Source organism: Alligator mississippiensis, chromosome 11, assembly GCF_030867095.1.
Source record: "Alligator mississippiensis isolate rAllMis1 chromosome 11, rAllMis1, whole genome shotgun sequence".
In the NCBI taxonomy this organism is placed as follows: domain Eukaryota; kingdom Metazoa; phylum Chordata; order Crocodylia; family Alligatoridae; genus Alligator; species Alligator mississippiensis.
Window position 1 is genome coordinate 65,792,806 of NC_081834.1, and position 12,378 is coordinate 65,805,183.

The following is a 12,378-nucleotide window of genomic DNA, read 5'->3' on the forward strand; positions in this document are numbered from 1 at the left end:
TTCACCATCTACTTTCACTTGGTCTACCTGCCGTGTCATTTTCATAATCTCATCCCTGTAGAGGCAGCAGGCCTCTTTCAAAAGTTTTATGTCCTGCTGGCAATAATAGGCCAGCTCCTTCTGCATGTCAAAGGCCTTATCGTGGGTATTCTGATACCATTCTAAAAACTGTCCTTTCTCACTGGACATTATATTTTCAATGCCGTAGTACTCCACCTTTGGGAGAGGGTCCACAAAATGTTGGTCTTCTGCTGTGTTAAAAAAATGTGGGAAATAACCTTTGCATCCTTCAAATCCCATCATCTGTGAAAGCCTGCTAAGTTTCATTGGCAAAAAGTTTAAAGTATCTATGAAATGGTTGCCTTGCCTGGTCACTTCAATGCACATGAGTTTACCGCCCTGAGTGATTAGTTTCACACCCATGTTTTCCTCCAATAACTGGCTGACAATGAAGTAACCATCGTAGCCTTTGGCATTGTGAGCTATGAAGGTGTAGTCCTTGAAATTTTTTTTCCATAAAGACCTTAATAAAATCAGACAGACACTCTGCGCCCTTAAACTCCCAAGTGCTTTCTGGCTTTTTGGACTTAGCTTTACAAGCCCTTTTGGGGTTTTTGCCTGCGTCTTTCTGAGGTTTTTTTCCCCCCCCCCGTCTTTAGCTCCATTGCAAAAATGTAGTTGGGCACATGCATTCCTGTCTCCTGCACACATTCAAAATCATACAAAAAGTACCCCTCGCCTTGTTCAGGCTCTTTATTCTGACACACAAATCACCAGTGCTTGTTTACATCTGTGATTTTCCCATAGCACTGTTTGCACTGCCAGCCTTTGCACTCATGCTTTTTGTCCATGTAACATTTACACTCATCGCACAAAGTTTTAGTCAGACATTCAATCTGCTTTTCAGAGGCCAGGGCCACATGCCTTTCTAAGCACTCTTTGTAACGACAGAACAGCTTGCAATTAGGACACCTCTGTGTCCTGCCCATGTTTTCAGTGCAGTTCAGGCTCAAGCAAAGATGACATCAGAACCTGCATGTGTGGCTATGGATGTACAAGGTCTGACAAAGATTGCAGTAATTTCTCACGCCAAACAACTTTTTTCACATCCAAATGACTATAATAATGTTCACCATGCAGCAGAAGAAAACAGGTGTCAGGGTATCTGGGTGCGTCCTGTGTTTTAAATAAACTGCTCCAATTTTTTTTTCTTTCTACATCACTTTGTGAATGTTAACCTGTTCAAGGTCTTCAAACAAAGGTACTTGATGGAGCATAACCTTTTGATGCCTAATTTCTATGCAGTTCTTTGGCACCATCTATCAGTTTGGCATTTCTGGCCCCTCTAAGTTTTGTAACAGCCAATAGACTGCCTGCAAAGCACAGATTAGTATCATAGGTATTTAAGGAAAATTAAATACTTCCTCTTTCTAGCAATGATCTGGGAATAGGGGATAGATCTTATAAATCTACAGCTCCCACTTCCTGGGCCTCTCACATCAACCACAACCAGCGGAAATGTTGAATCAAGCAATAGTTCTCTCTGGCTTTGTAACAGATTACGGATCAACTCTAAAAACAGCTCTGGAGTCATCTGGTTTAAATTAATAGATCAAGAGTATAAACAGTTTGCCCTTCTACATGCCTGAATACGAAACTGGGCATAACCATTGCCTATGAATCTCTGGGAGAGTTCTGCTACAATTTCTTCTACCCCTCTGCTTATGGCTTTGTATGCCATGTGTAATGGCACATCTTCCAGATTCAGAAAATGGAACTCCTCAGTGTACCTCATGCCCCTTAACCTGGCTATAGACCTCTCTTGCCTTCTCACCCGCACCCCACTGCCACCCCATAGGCCTGTGCCCTGGGGGCTAGAGCAGTCTGAGGACTGATATGTCATAACTGTACCATGTGGTCTATGGCAGGTCTTGCAGCATGAGGGAGTGGGCTTCAGTGGGGCTGCATGGGCTTTCCTGATGTCATGGACTGTGTGGTGATGGTGGTCACACACCATGTGACTGGAGGGCAGGGGTGGAGTTAGTGATGTCACACACCATGTGACTGGGAGTGGGGGCAGAGTTGCTGATGTCACACACAATGTGACTGGGGCAGGGCAGGGTTTGTGATGTCACATATCACGTGACTAGGGCAGGTGGTGGGGTTGGTGATGTCATGCACCACGTGACTGGGGTCAGGGGATGGAACTAGTGACATCATGCACCATATAAGGGGAAAGGGGTGAAGGTGAAGGGGGCGGTACTTCTGGTCACATTTGCATTGAAGGGTGGTGAGCCTATATACTACTTGCCATTATGCGGTCGCAACACCAACCACACGGTGCTATATGACCAAAGCCCTCTTTAAACAAATGATTTCTACCTTGCTCTATCCAGTCATACACATGACAACATCTTCAACTTCCCACACAAAGAAAAAAGCAAGAAGCAGCCTGGTGAAGGCCCAAGGCATGGCACAAGCTGGGAGTCACAGTCCAACACTGAGCGTGCTCGGTCACCCAGACCAGTCATGACATCAGAGCATGTATTGAAGATGGCCATCCTCCACATGACACAGCACTCCCTCAAGGGCCCAACTGGACTCTGTGGTACTGCGTCCACTCGTGGGGGCTCCCCTTTTCTCAATGTCAGGTCTGTATGGACACTGTAGGGTGCTTTGCGATGGGGTTCTTGCAGGGACATAGTCACTTCCCTTTTTCCTTTTTTAGTTAGGCTAAAAGTGACAAAAGAGGAAAATATAGAAGTTTGGTGCCTCCACAGGGATCATAGGACTTGTGTACTGCAAGAGATTAAATTAGTACACAGCATATTGGTTTGCTAAAATCTTCTTAGTTTAAAATGTTTATGTGGGGTACTTTGTTTCTGAGCTGTACACAGCTACAGGGAATAAGACCCACAAGCCTTTAGAAGAAATAAAATGGAAAAATCACCTTCTTGTTTCAGTCCTTTTCTAGAAGGTATGGCTGAAGTCAGTAGCACGCTCAGAAATCTGTATGGTGTCTCAGACGGCCAGAGCCGACTTGAGGTGATATATAAATTGCTCGATCGTTTAGGCAGGCTGGTGAATGGAGAGGCAGACAAAGCGTATTGGTTGCAAAAAGCTTTACTTATGCCACTAGTAGTCACGACGCAGGTGGTCCGGTCGCTTAAACAACTACACGAGTTGCTCCAGCTGGCAAGGCTCAGGCCAGCGAATCCGTACACGAGTCAGGCCGGCAGGGAAAGGGTACGTCAAAGGATTGCGCTCGGCGACGGGGAGAAGAATTGATAGGTGATCAGGCTATCGATCAGCTCAGCCACAAGTCAAGAATCTTCAAAGGCACTCTGCAGCGTGCTCAAAGCTCTCCGACTTGGGCGGAAGTTGCACGGAATTTTATACGGCCAGCAAGCCAATTACTAGCCGCCACGTAGGAATAATTTAGAACTGGCCAATAGTGGGACACAAATTTGCATGCAAATGGCGGGAACTCTCTTGCACCGGGGTTTTCTGTTGCAGCAGAAAACTTTTACTGTGCACAGACTCTCAAGTGGTGGGAAAATTCCATCGTGTCGAGGCACTAAAATCATTGGGTTGTGACATATGGATTTACTTCAGTCAGTTCAGTGAAAGAGTGAGCAGAGAAAGACCTCTAAGTTATCTGTGTTTTTGGGGATGTATATTAATGGTTGGTGCAAAGGAGATATCACAGATCAGTTGGACAGGATGTGTCATTTGGACATGAGTAAAGAATCTTGGTGGGGGAAGCTTGAATATGAGACAAGATGAAGATACTTCCACAAAGACAATTTCAGTAAGTTTGCTGTATCGGTGAAGTGTCTTGTATTAGTAAGATGCAGAGGAGATTTAGGAATATAAAAGTTGGAAAACCTGGCTACATAAATCATAATGAATATAGCATCTAAGCTAAGAGAATGAATGAAGACATTTTCAGGGTCTTACTTTTAATTCAGATAATGTTCTACAGTTGATTGCAGGGGAGTGTGGGTAGGTGGGGAGCCTGTGTCAAATTCAGCTTTTTATATAATATATATGGTATATTTGATCTCACAACTTAAACTGGTTTCTGCTGAATAAAGGTTTGTTAGTGAAATTGATTAAAAATATTGATTTTTAGTAAAACACCAAACCAAACAAACAACCCCCCCCCCCATACTTTATTTATGGTAATTATTTTGTTCCATTTTTTAAAATGAAAAATCAAACTATTTCCCTTTATGTAGGACCTTTTCTAGGGAAATATTTGTTTAAAAATCAAATGGGGGGGGTAACCAAAAATATTCTACTTTCTTATCATGATACCTTGAAACTCTAATAAGGAGAGGTTATTGATGGGAATATCAAAACCATTGATTCTATTACTTTCCTCCTTACCATTTCTCTTGTTCTACTTACAACAGGTTTTGCAAGATGTGCTATGGAAAATGTCCTACTGGACCACTGTAACTGAGTTCCTCCTCTTGGGATTTTCTAACACTTGGCAGCTGCACTTGCTTACACTTTTTTCATCTTTCTAGTAGCATACCTGGCAGCCCTGCTGGGGAACCTCCTTGTTATCACTGTTGTAACTACGGACCACAACCTCCACAGCCCTGTGTACTACTTCTTGGTGAATTTGTCCATTCTTGACCTTGGATCCATCTCTGTCATTGTTCCCAAGTCAATGGCCAATTCTCTCTTAAACACCAGGACAATCTCCTATTATGGATGTATGGCTCAGGTCTTCCTCTTCCCGCTTTTTGGAATAGCTGATCTTGCCTTCCTCACCATCATGGCATATGACCGGTACATTGCCATCTGCAAGCCACTGCTTTATGAGACTATAATGAACAAGAAAGCTTGTGTTCAAACAGCTGTCAGTGCATGGGTCAGTGCTACACTCCATTCTTCACTGCATGCTGGGGGCTTGCTGAGCATACCCTTCTGCCGCTCCAGCATAATCAACCAGTTTTTCTGTGAAATCCCCCAGCTCCTCAAGCTGTCCTGCTCAGATGCATACCTCAGAGAAGTGAGGGTTATTGTATTTAGTATGTGTTTAGTTTCAAGCTGCTTTGTTTTCATAGTTGTATCCTATGTTCAGACCTTACCTACAGTACTAAGATTGCCCTCTAAAGGGAGTCAGAATAAAGCCTTCTCTACCTGCTTCCCTCACCTCATTGTGGTCTCCTTGCTTGTGGGCACTGGCATCTCTGCCCACATTAAACCCACTTCTAGTTCCCCCTCAGCACTGGATCTTTTTGTAGCTGTTTTGTATTCTTTGGTGCCCCCATTGATGAATCCATTCATTTATAGCATAAGGAACAAGGAACTAAAATATTCTGTGAGGAAACTGATCCATAGGAGAGTGTTTGATAATAATAACAAATTAATTTCACTCTCATGATGGTAGTTCAGTTGTACTATTCATAACAGTTATACTGAAGTGATTCCAGTATTATTTCCATGAAAACATAATGTGTGACCAGTTTATTAAAAAGCAAATTTTAATGTGGTAAAAATATTACATAATGGCAACTAGATCAGTGGACTTTTCATTTCTGTGTTCTCCCTCTCTGGATATTCATTTTGAAGTGGCACACACCTGTGTTATTTAGGCATTGCCTGTAAATAGAAAATAAAAGAGCTACAGCTATACCAAGTGCCTGATAGGTTTTACGGTCTTCCCAATTTGGAAAATAAAATACCTTTTTGCGGGACTTTTTGCACTTTCCTTTCTAGTTTATTTTCACCATGTCATGTGATTGATTAATGGAATAATTTTGCATGAAGCTACAATGGATGATGGTAGCTATCAAAGGAATAGAGGATAGGATACAGGATTTAATTTAATTCATTTTTGTTAAAACTTAACATTTTCTTTCAGAAATACCCTATTTTGATTTAAAGAGTCTAGATGGGTTTTTTGCGGGGGAGAGGATTTGAAGAGAAACAATATTGTTTAAATCACTTTGTATTGAGATTCTCAATATGTCAACTCTTAGGGTTTCCCAGTGTTCTTGTTTTGTTTTGTTTTTATTTTGTTTTTTGCCCTCGGTGGGTCTTTACTGTGTTCCTAAAAATGTATTATTGGGGGCATAGAGTCTTTTAATCTATATGGCTTATTACATATTAATAAGAATTAATAAATATATGAATGCTATGCCCCTTTTATTATGGTGAAAAGGCTGTTTGGAAGATAGTAACTTTGCAGTGCTCCCTAAAAGGAATTTCTCTCTAAATAAGATAATACTTGGGATTTAACCATTTATTTCAAATGGTTAAGACTTGGGGCAATGTGCTGTTTCTTGGAGGGGTAAGTTACTGCTTTTATTCACTGCTTGAAGAGATTGGTTAGGGTTCCCATTAATCTAGCTTTTCCAGCAACTTAAAGATACAGCAACTTAAAGATACACCTACGACTTAGTAGGACTATCTGAAACCTGGTGGGATTCTTCCCACGACTGGGCGGTATATATTGAGGGTAATAGGCTGTACAGAAAGGACAGGGTGGGGAAGAAAGGGGGAGGGGTTGCACTCTATGTCAATGAGCAATATACTTCGACCCTCATCAAGACGGAATCGAAGGAGGAGAAAGTAGAAGGATTCTGGGTTGTTACATGGGGGGCAAGGAGAAAGGGATTTGGTGGTAGGGGTCTGCTACAGACCCCCACACCAAGGGGAAGAACTAGATTCAGGGCTCCTGAGGCAGCTTTCAGAGACCATAAAAACTAAGGAGGCAGTAGTCATGGGGGCCTAAACTACCCAGACATCTGCTGGGAGACACAGGAAGCAAAGTCCCACCATTCACGCACGTTCTTATCCTGCATACAGGACCTCCACCTGATGCAGGAGGTTCACGGTCCCACTAGGGGGAATGCCTTACTGGACCTGGTATTGGCAACGGGAGATGATTTCATAGATTTCATAGACATTAGTGCTGGAAGGGACCTCGGAAGATCATCGAGTCCAGCCCCCCGCCCAAAGGGCAGGAAGTCAGCTGGGGTCATAGGATCCCAGCAAGATAAGCATCCAGTTTGCTCTTGAAGGTGTTCAATGTAGGTGCTTGAACCACCTCCGGTGGCAGGCTGTTCCAGACCTTGGGGGTTCAGACAGTAAAGAAGTTCTTCCTTATGTCCAGCCTGAAACAGTCCTGTAGTAGTTTATGACCGTTCAACCTAGTCGTTATCCCTTGGGGCGCTCTGGTGAACAAACGTTCCCCCAGATACTGGTGATCACCCCTGATAAACTTATAGGTGGCCATCAGATCACCCCTGAGCCTGCGCTTTTCCAGGCTAAAGAGCCCCAGGGCTCTCAGCCTGTCATCGTAGGGTCTGCTTCCCTGTCCTCTGATCATGCGCGTGGCTCTTCTCTGGACTCTCTCAAGCTTCTCCACATCCTTTTTTAATTGTGGAGCCCAAAACTGGATGCAGTACATCAGCTGCAGCCTCACTAAGGCCGAGTACAAGGGGAGAATGACGTCCTGGGATTTGCTTGAGAAGCATCTATGGATGCAAGCCAGTGTTTTGGTCGCTTTACTAGCCACAGCATTGCACTGCAGGCTCATGTGCATCTTGTGGTCAATGATGACCCCCGAGTCTCTTTCTTGCATAGTGCTAGCCAACATAGCACTGCCAAGCCTATAAGGATGCAGCGGGTTTTTCTTCCCAAGGTGGAGAACCTTGCATTTATCGGCGTTGGACACCATCAGATTCTCGTCCGCCCACTTGCTGAGCCTGTCCAGGTCAGCCTGGATCACCCGCCTGTCTTCTGGTGTGAATGCTTTGCCCCAAAGTTTGGTGTCATCGGCGAACTTGGCCAGTCCGCTTCTGACTCCAGTGTCCACATCATTAATGAAGAAGTTGAACAGTATGGGTCCAAGGACAGAGCCTTGGGGGACCCCACTGGTCACAGGACACCACGATGAGTGACTTCCATCAATTACTACCCTCTGAGTCCGACCATGGAGCCAATTTTCCAGCCAGTGGATCGTGGAGGACCCAAGGCAACAATTGGCCAGTTTCTCCAAGAGACGATCATGGGACACCGGATCGAAGGCTTTTTGGAAGTCAAGATATATGACATCAATCTCTTCTCCCTTGTCCAGGTGATAGGTCACCTGGTCATAGAAGGAAATGAGATTGGTCAAGCAAGACCTACCCACAACAAACCCGTGCTGGCTACCCTTAAGATGTTGGCATCGGCCAGTCCATTAAGGATGGCCTCTTTAATAAACTTTTCTAAGATCTTCCCCGGGATAGAAGTCAGGCTGATGGGCCTATAGTTAGCCAGATCCACTTTCCTCCCTTTCTTGAAGATAGGCACCACATTGATAGGCATCTTCCAGTCTTCGGGCACTACACCAGAGCGCCAAAACTTTTCAAAGATCCATGCTAGAGGCTGGGCTATGATGCTCACCAGCTCCTTGAGTACCCTGGGGTGAAGATTGTCAGGGCCGGCTGACTTGAAGGTATCCAGCTTCTCAAGATGTTCCTTCACAAAGTCAGCATCAATGGAGGGCAGGGGATCACCCTCACCCGGACTTCCCGGCCCTGTAGCGGGCATGGGCATCCCATGGCACTGATGAAAGACCGACGCAAAGTACCTATTTAATAGGCTGGCTTTTTCCTGGGTGTCAGTTGTCAGTTGCCCCATCTGGTTCAGCTGCGGTCCAATGTTGCCCCTGCTTTTCTTCTGGCTCCCCACATATCTAAAAAAGGACTTTTTATTGTCCTTGATGCTTAAAGCTAGTTGGAGTTCAGTTGCAGCCTTGGCTTTCCTGGTCTGCTCCCTACAGGACCAGACCAGTGCAGAATAATCCTCCTTGGAGGTGACTCCCATCCTCCATCCTTTGTAGGCCTTTCTGTTTAGCCTCAGGAGGTCTGCTAGGTCCCTGGAGAGCCAGGGGGACTGCTGTGCTGTCTTGCTGCCTTTCCTCCGAGATGGAATAGACTTAGTTTGTGCATTGAGGTTTGCTCCCTTGAGGAGCAACCACTCTTCTTGAATTCCCCTCTCCCCATGGTCATGGTCCCTTACGGCCTCACTGACAAGCCTCCTGAGCTTGTCAAAGTCAGCTTTCCTGAAGTCAAGGATTTCCGTGTTGCTGACTGACTTGCCAGCTTGATATGGCAGGGGACCTACAGATTGGTAGTCACCTGGGGGACAGTGATCACCAAATAATAGAATTCACCATAAGACGTTGAGTGGGTAAGGTAACTAGTAGGGTGGAAGTGCTAGACTTTAGGAAAGCTGATTTCAATGAACTCAGGTGATTAGCCAAGCACACACTGCAGAGTAGGAGTTTTGAAGACATGGGAGCCCAGGAAGGGTGGCTGTGCCTTAAGGAAATGATCCTTCAGGCACAGAGGGAAACGATCCCAATGAGAGGAAAGAGAGGGAAAGGGGCCATGAGGCTTCCTTGACTGACCAGAAAAATGCAGAGCAGCCTACAGACTAAAAGTGGAGCATATAAAAAGTGGAAACGGGGAGAGATTACCAAAGAGGAGTATACCTCCTCTGCTCACACTTGTAGAGAGGCAGTTAGATGGGCCAAAGCTACCATGGAGCTGAGGATGGCATCCCAAGTAAAGGACAACAAGAAATTGATTTTTAGATATATAGGGAGTAAAAGGAAGGCCCAGGGAAGAATAGAACCCCTACTGAATGGGCAGAAGCAATTGGTGAAGGACAGGGGGGACAAGGCTGAACTCCTCAATGAGTTCTTTGCCTCAGTGTTCCTAAGCGAGGGGCAGGACAAGGCTCTCACTGGGATTGTAGAGAAGCAGCAGCAAGGTGCCAGACTGCCTTGCATAGACCCTGAGATGTTGCAGAGTCACTTGGAGGAACTGTATGCGTTTAAGTTGGGAGGCCGGGACAAGCTCCATCCAAGGGTACTGAGGCCACTGGCTGACGTCATTGCACAGCCACTGGCGGTAATATTTGAACACTCGTGGTGCATAGGCCAGGTCCCAGAGGACTGGAAAAGAGCCAATGTGGTCCTCATTTTCAAGAAGGGGAGGAAGGAGGACCCAGGCAACTACAGGCCAGTCAGTCTCACCTCCATCCTTGCCAAAGTCTTAGAAAAAATTATCAAGGCTCTCATTTGCGAGAGCCTGGCAGGACAAATTATGCTGAGGGGAACCCAGCACAGGTTTGTAGCAGGTAGATCATGCCTGACTAATCTAGTCTCTTTTTATGAGCAGGTTACAAAATGCCTGGACGCAGGAGTAGGGGTTGATGTCATATACTTGGACTTCAGGAAGGCCTTTGATACGGTATCCCACCCCATACTGGTGAACAAGTTAAGAGGCTGTGACTTGCATGACTACACAGTCCGGTGGGTGGCGAATTGGCTAGAGGGTCGCACCCAGAGAGTCGTAGTGGATGGGTCAGTATTGAGCTGGAAGGGTGTGGGCAGCGGGGTCCTGCAGGGCTCGGTCCTTGGACCAATACTCTTCAATGTCTTCATCAGCGACTTGGATGAGGGAGTGAAGTGTACTCTGTCCAAGTTTGTGGATGACACAAAACTGTGGGGAGTAGTTTTATATTATAATGAGTTTTCATTTAATAACAGTTGCCCATGCACATTCAGAAATGATTACATCTTTACACCAATGCACGGGACCATTTCATAAAACCTCTGTCGGGTTGTCCCCATGCCTGGTATATGTTAATACCAGAAGTATCCCGGGTTTTGTCAAATTGACATACAACGGTCACATTCATTACTTGAGGTAACATTATAATTGGTATTCTTCCAGTACTCAAAGAACTATACATTCCCGACATTAACTTTGTCTATGGTATGTTCCATAAGGTTGGAGACCACACAGTGTCTTCTGTCTGGATCGATGCAATCATGACCTCTGCTTCCCATGGTCTTCTCCTAGAAAGTGTGTCACATATACAGGAGAGTTGCCCTGAAGATCATCTTAAAGAAGATTTTTCTCTTCATAATGCAACAGTCTCTAAACACATATATATATGTTTCCAGCCCTAATGTCTATGAAATCTATGAAATCTATGAAATATATATATATATATATATATATATATATATATACATACAGAGAGAGAGAGAGATTTACATACACATCCGGATACTATCACTCACCCTTCCACAACTTCAACTGAGAGGAGTGATACCACTTAGTAATCCTCTTCTGAGTTTGTTTTACCTCTAACCCATACACAGTGGGACTAGCTTTGTCAATTATTACAAAGGGACCTTCCCATAATAAGAATAAGCAGTGTTTTGCAAACTTGAAACTTCTGACCATTATTTTGGCCCTGATTGGCCATTCAATAATTTTCAATGGTCTGAACTGCTTATTCATGATTAGTTGCTTCTTTCCCAAAGTCAAAGCTACTTGATTTTGAATTTTATTGATTTCTTCCAGAATTCAATTTATCTCCTGTGATTGACATATCATGGGTTGAAAATCATTAGACATATCATTAATTAGGAACCATGATTCAGGCATACACATCTCTCTTCATATGTTAGCCATATGGGGTGTGTATCCATGAGGTGTGATAGTTTCTCTAAGTGCAATCAAGATAAGAGGTAGGCTTATTTCTCATTATCTGCTTCAGAGCTAACCTGAACTGCAGGGAATAAGTACCAGAAGCCCTAAGAATAGAGATTTGGATAAATCACCTTCCTGCAGCATTAGTCTTTCCATACCAGTGAAGTTCACTGTCATCTGCAGATAGAAACTGGTTTAGACCTACTTCTGCCAGTTCAGTTTTGGAGTGAAGAAAGAGCACATATGAAGTTATTTTGACTGATGAAGACTTGGTAGTTGTAGGAAAAACAGAAATTAGATAGATCAGTAGAAAGAAACTAAGCAAAGAATCCTGGCACTGGACATTCAGATCAGAAGCTGAGAAAAACTTCACAAAAAACATTGCAGTAAGTTTGTTATTGCAATTAAATGTGGTTGGTTGGTTGGTACAAAAGGACAGGGGGGAGGGGAAGGGGGATGGAATTTAAGAAATTGAGAATGCCATGCAACTAAACATCTATCAACATTGTAATAGCAAGGTATTAAAAATTATTTAGCTGATCAAGGGGAAAAAGAAAAGAAAAGAAATCAGATTTCCTTAGAAAATCGAAACTTGCTACCAGGAAGCCATATTTCAGTCCTTTGGCAACAGGGGATTTTTCAATCAAGGCTCCTGAAAACTGTGTATATTAAGCAAAAATAACTCTTCTACCAATATTTTTTTTTTAGTTCTTCTCTATAAACTAATGGTTTTGAATAAAAATATGAATATTGTGAAACATTGTTACGTTAAGCAAAAGATATTTTTATAAGAAATATGTTTCCAGGCTGAAATCTATCTGAGTCCCAAAGCAGAGCAACAGTATTGCCCAGGAAC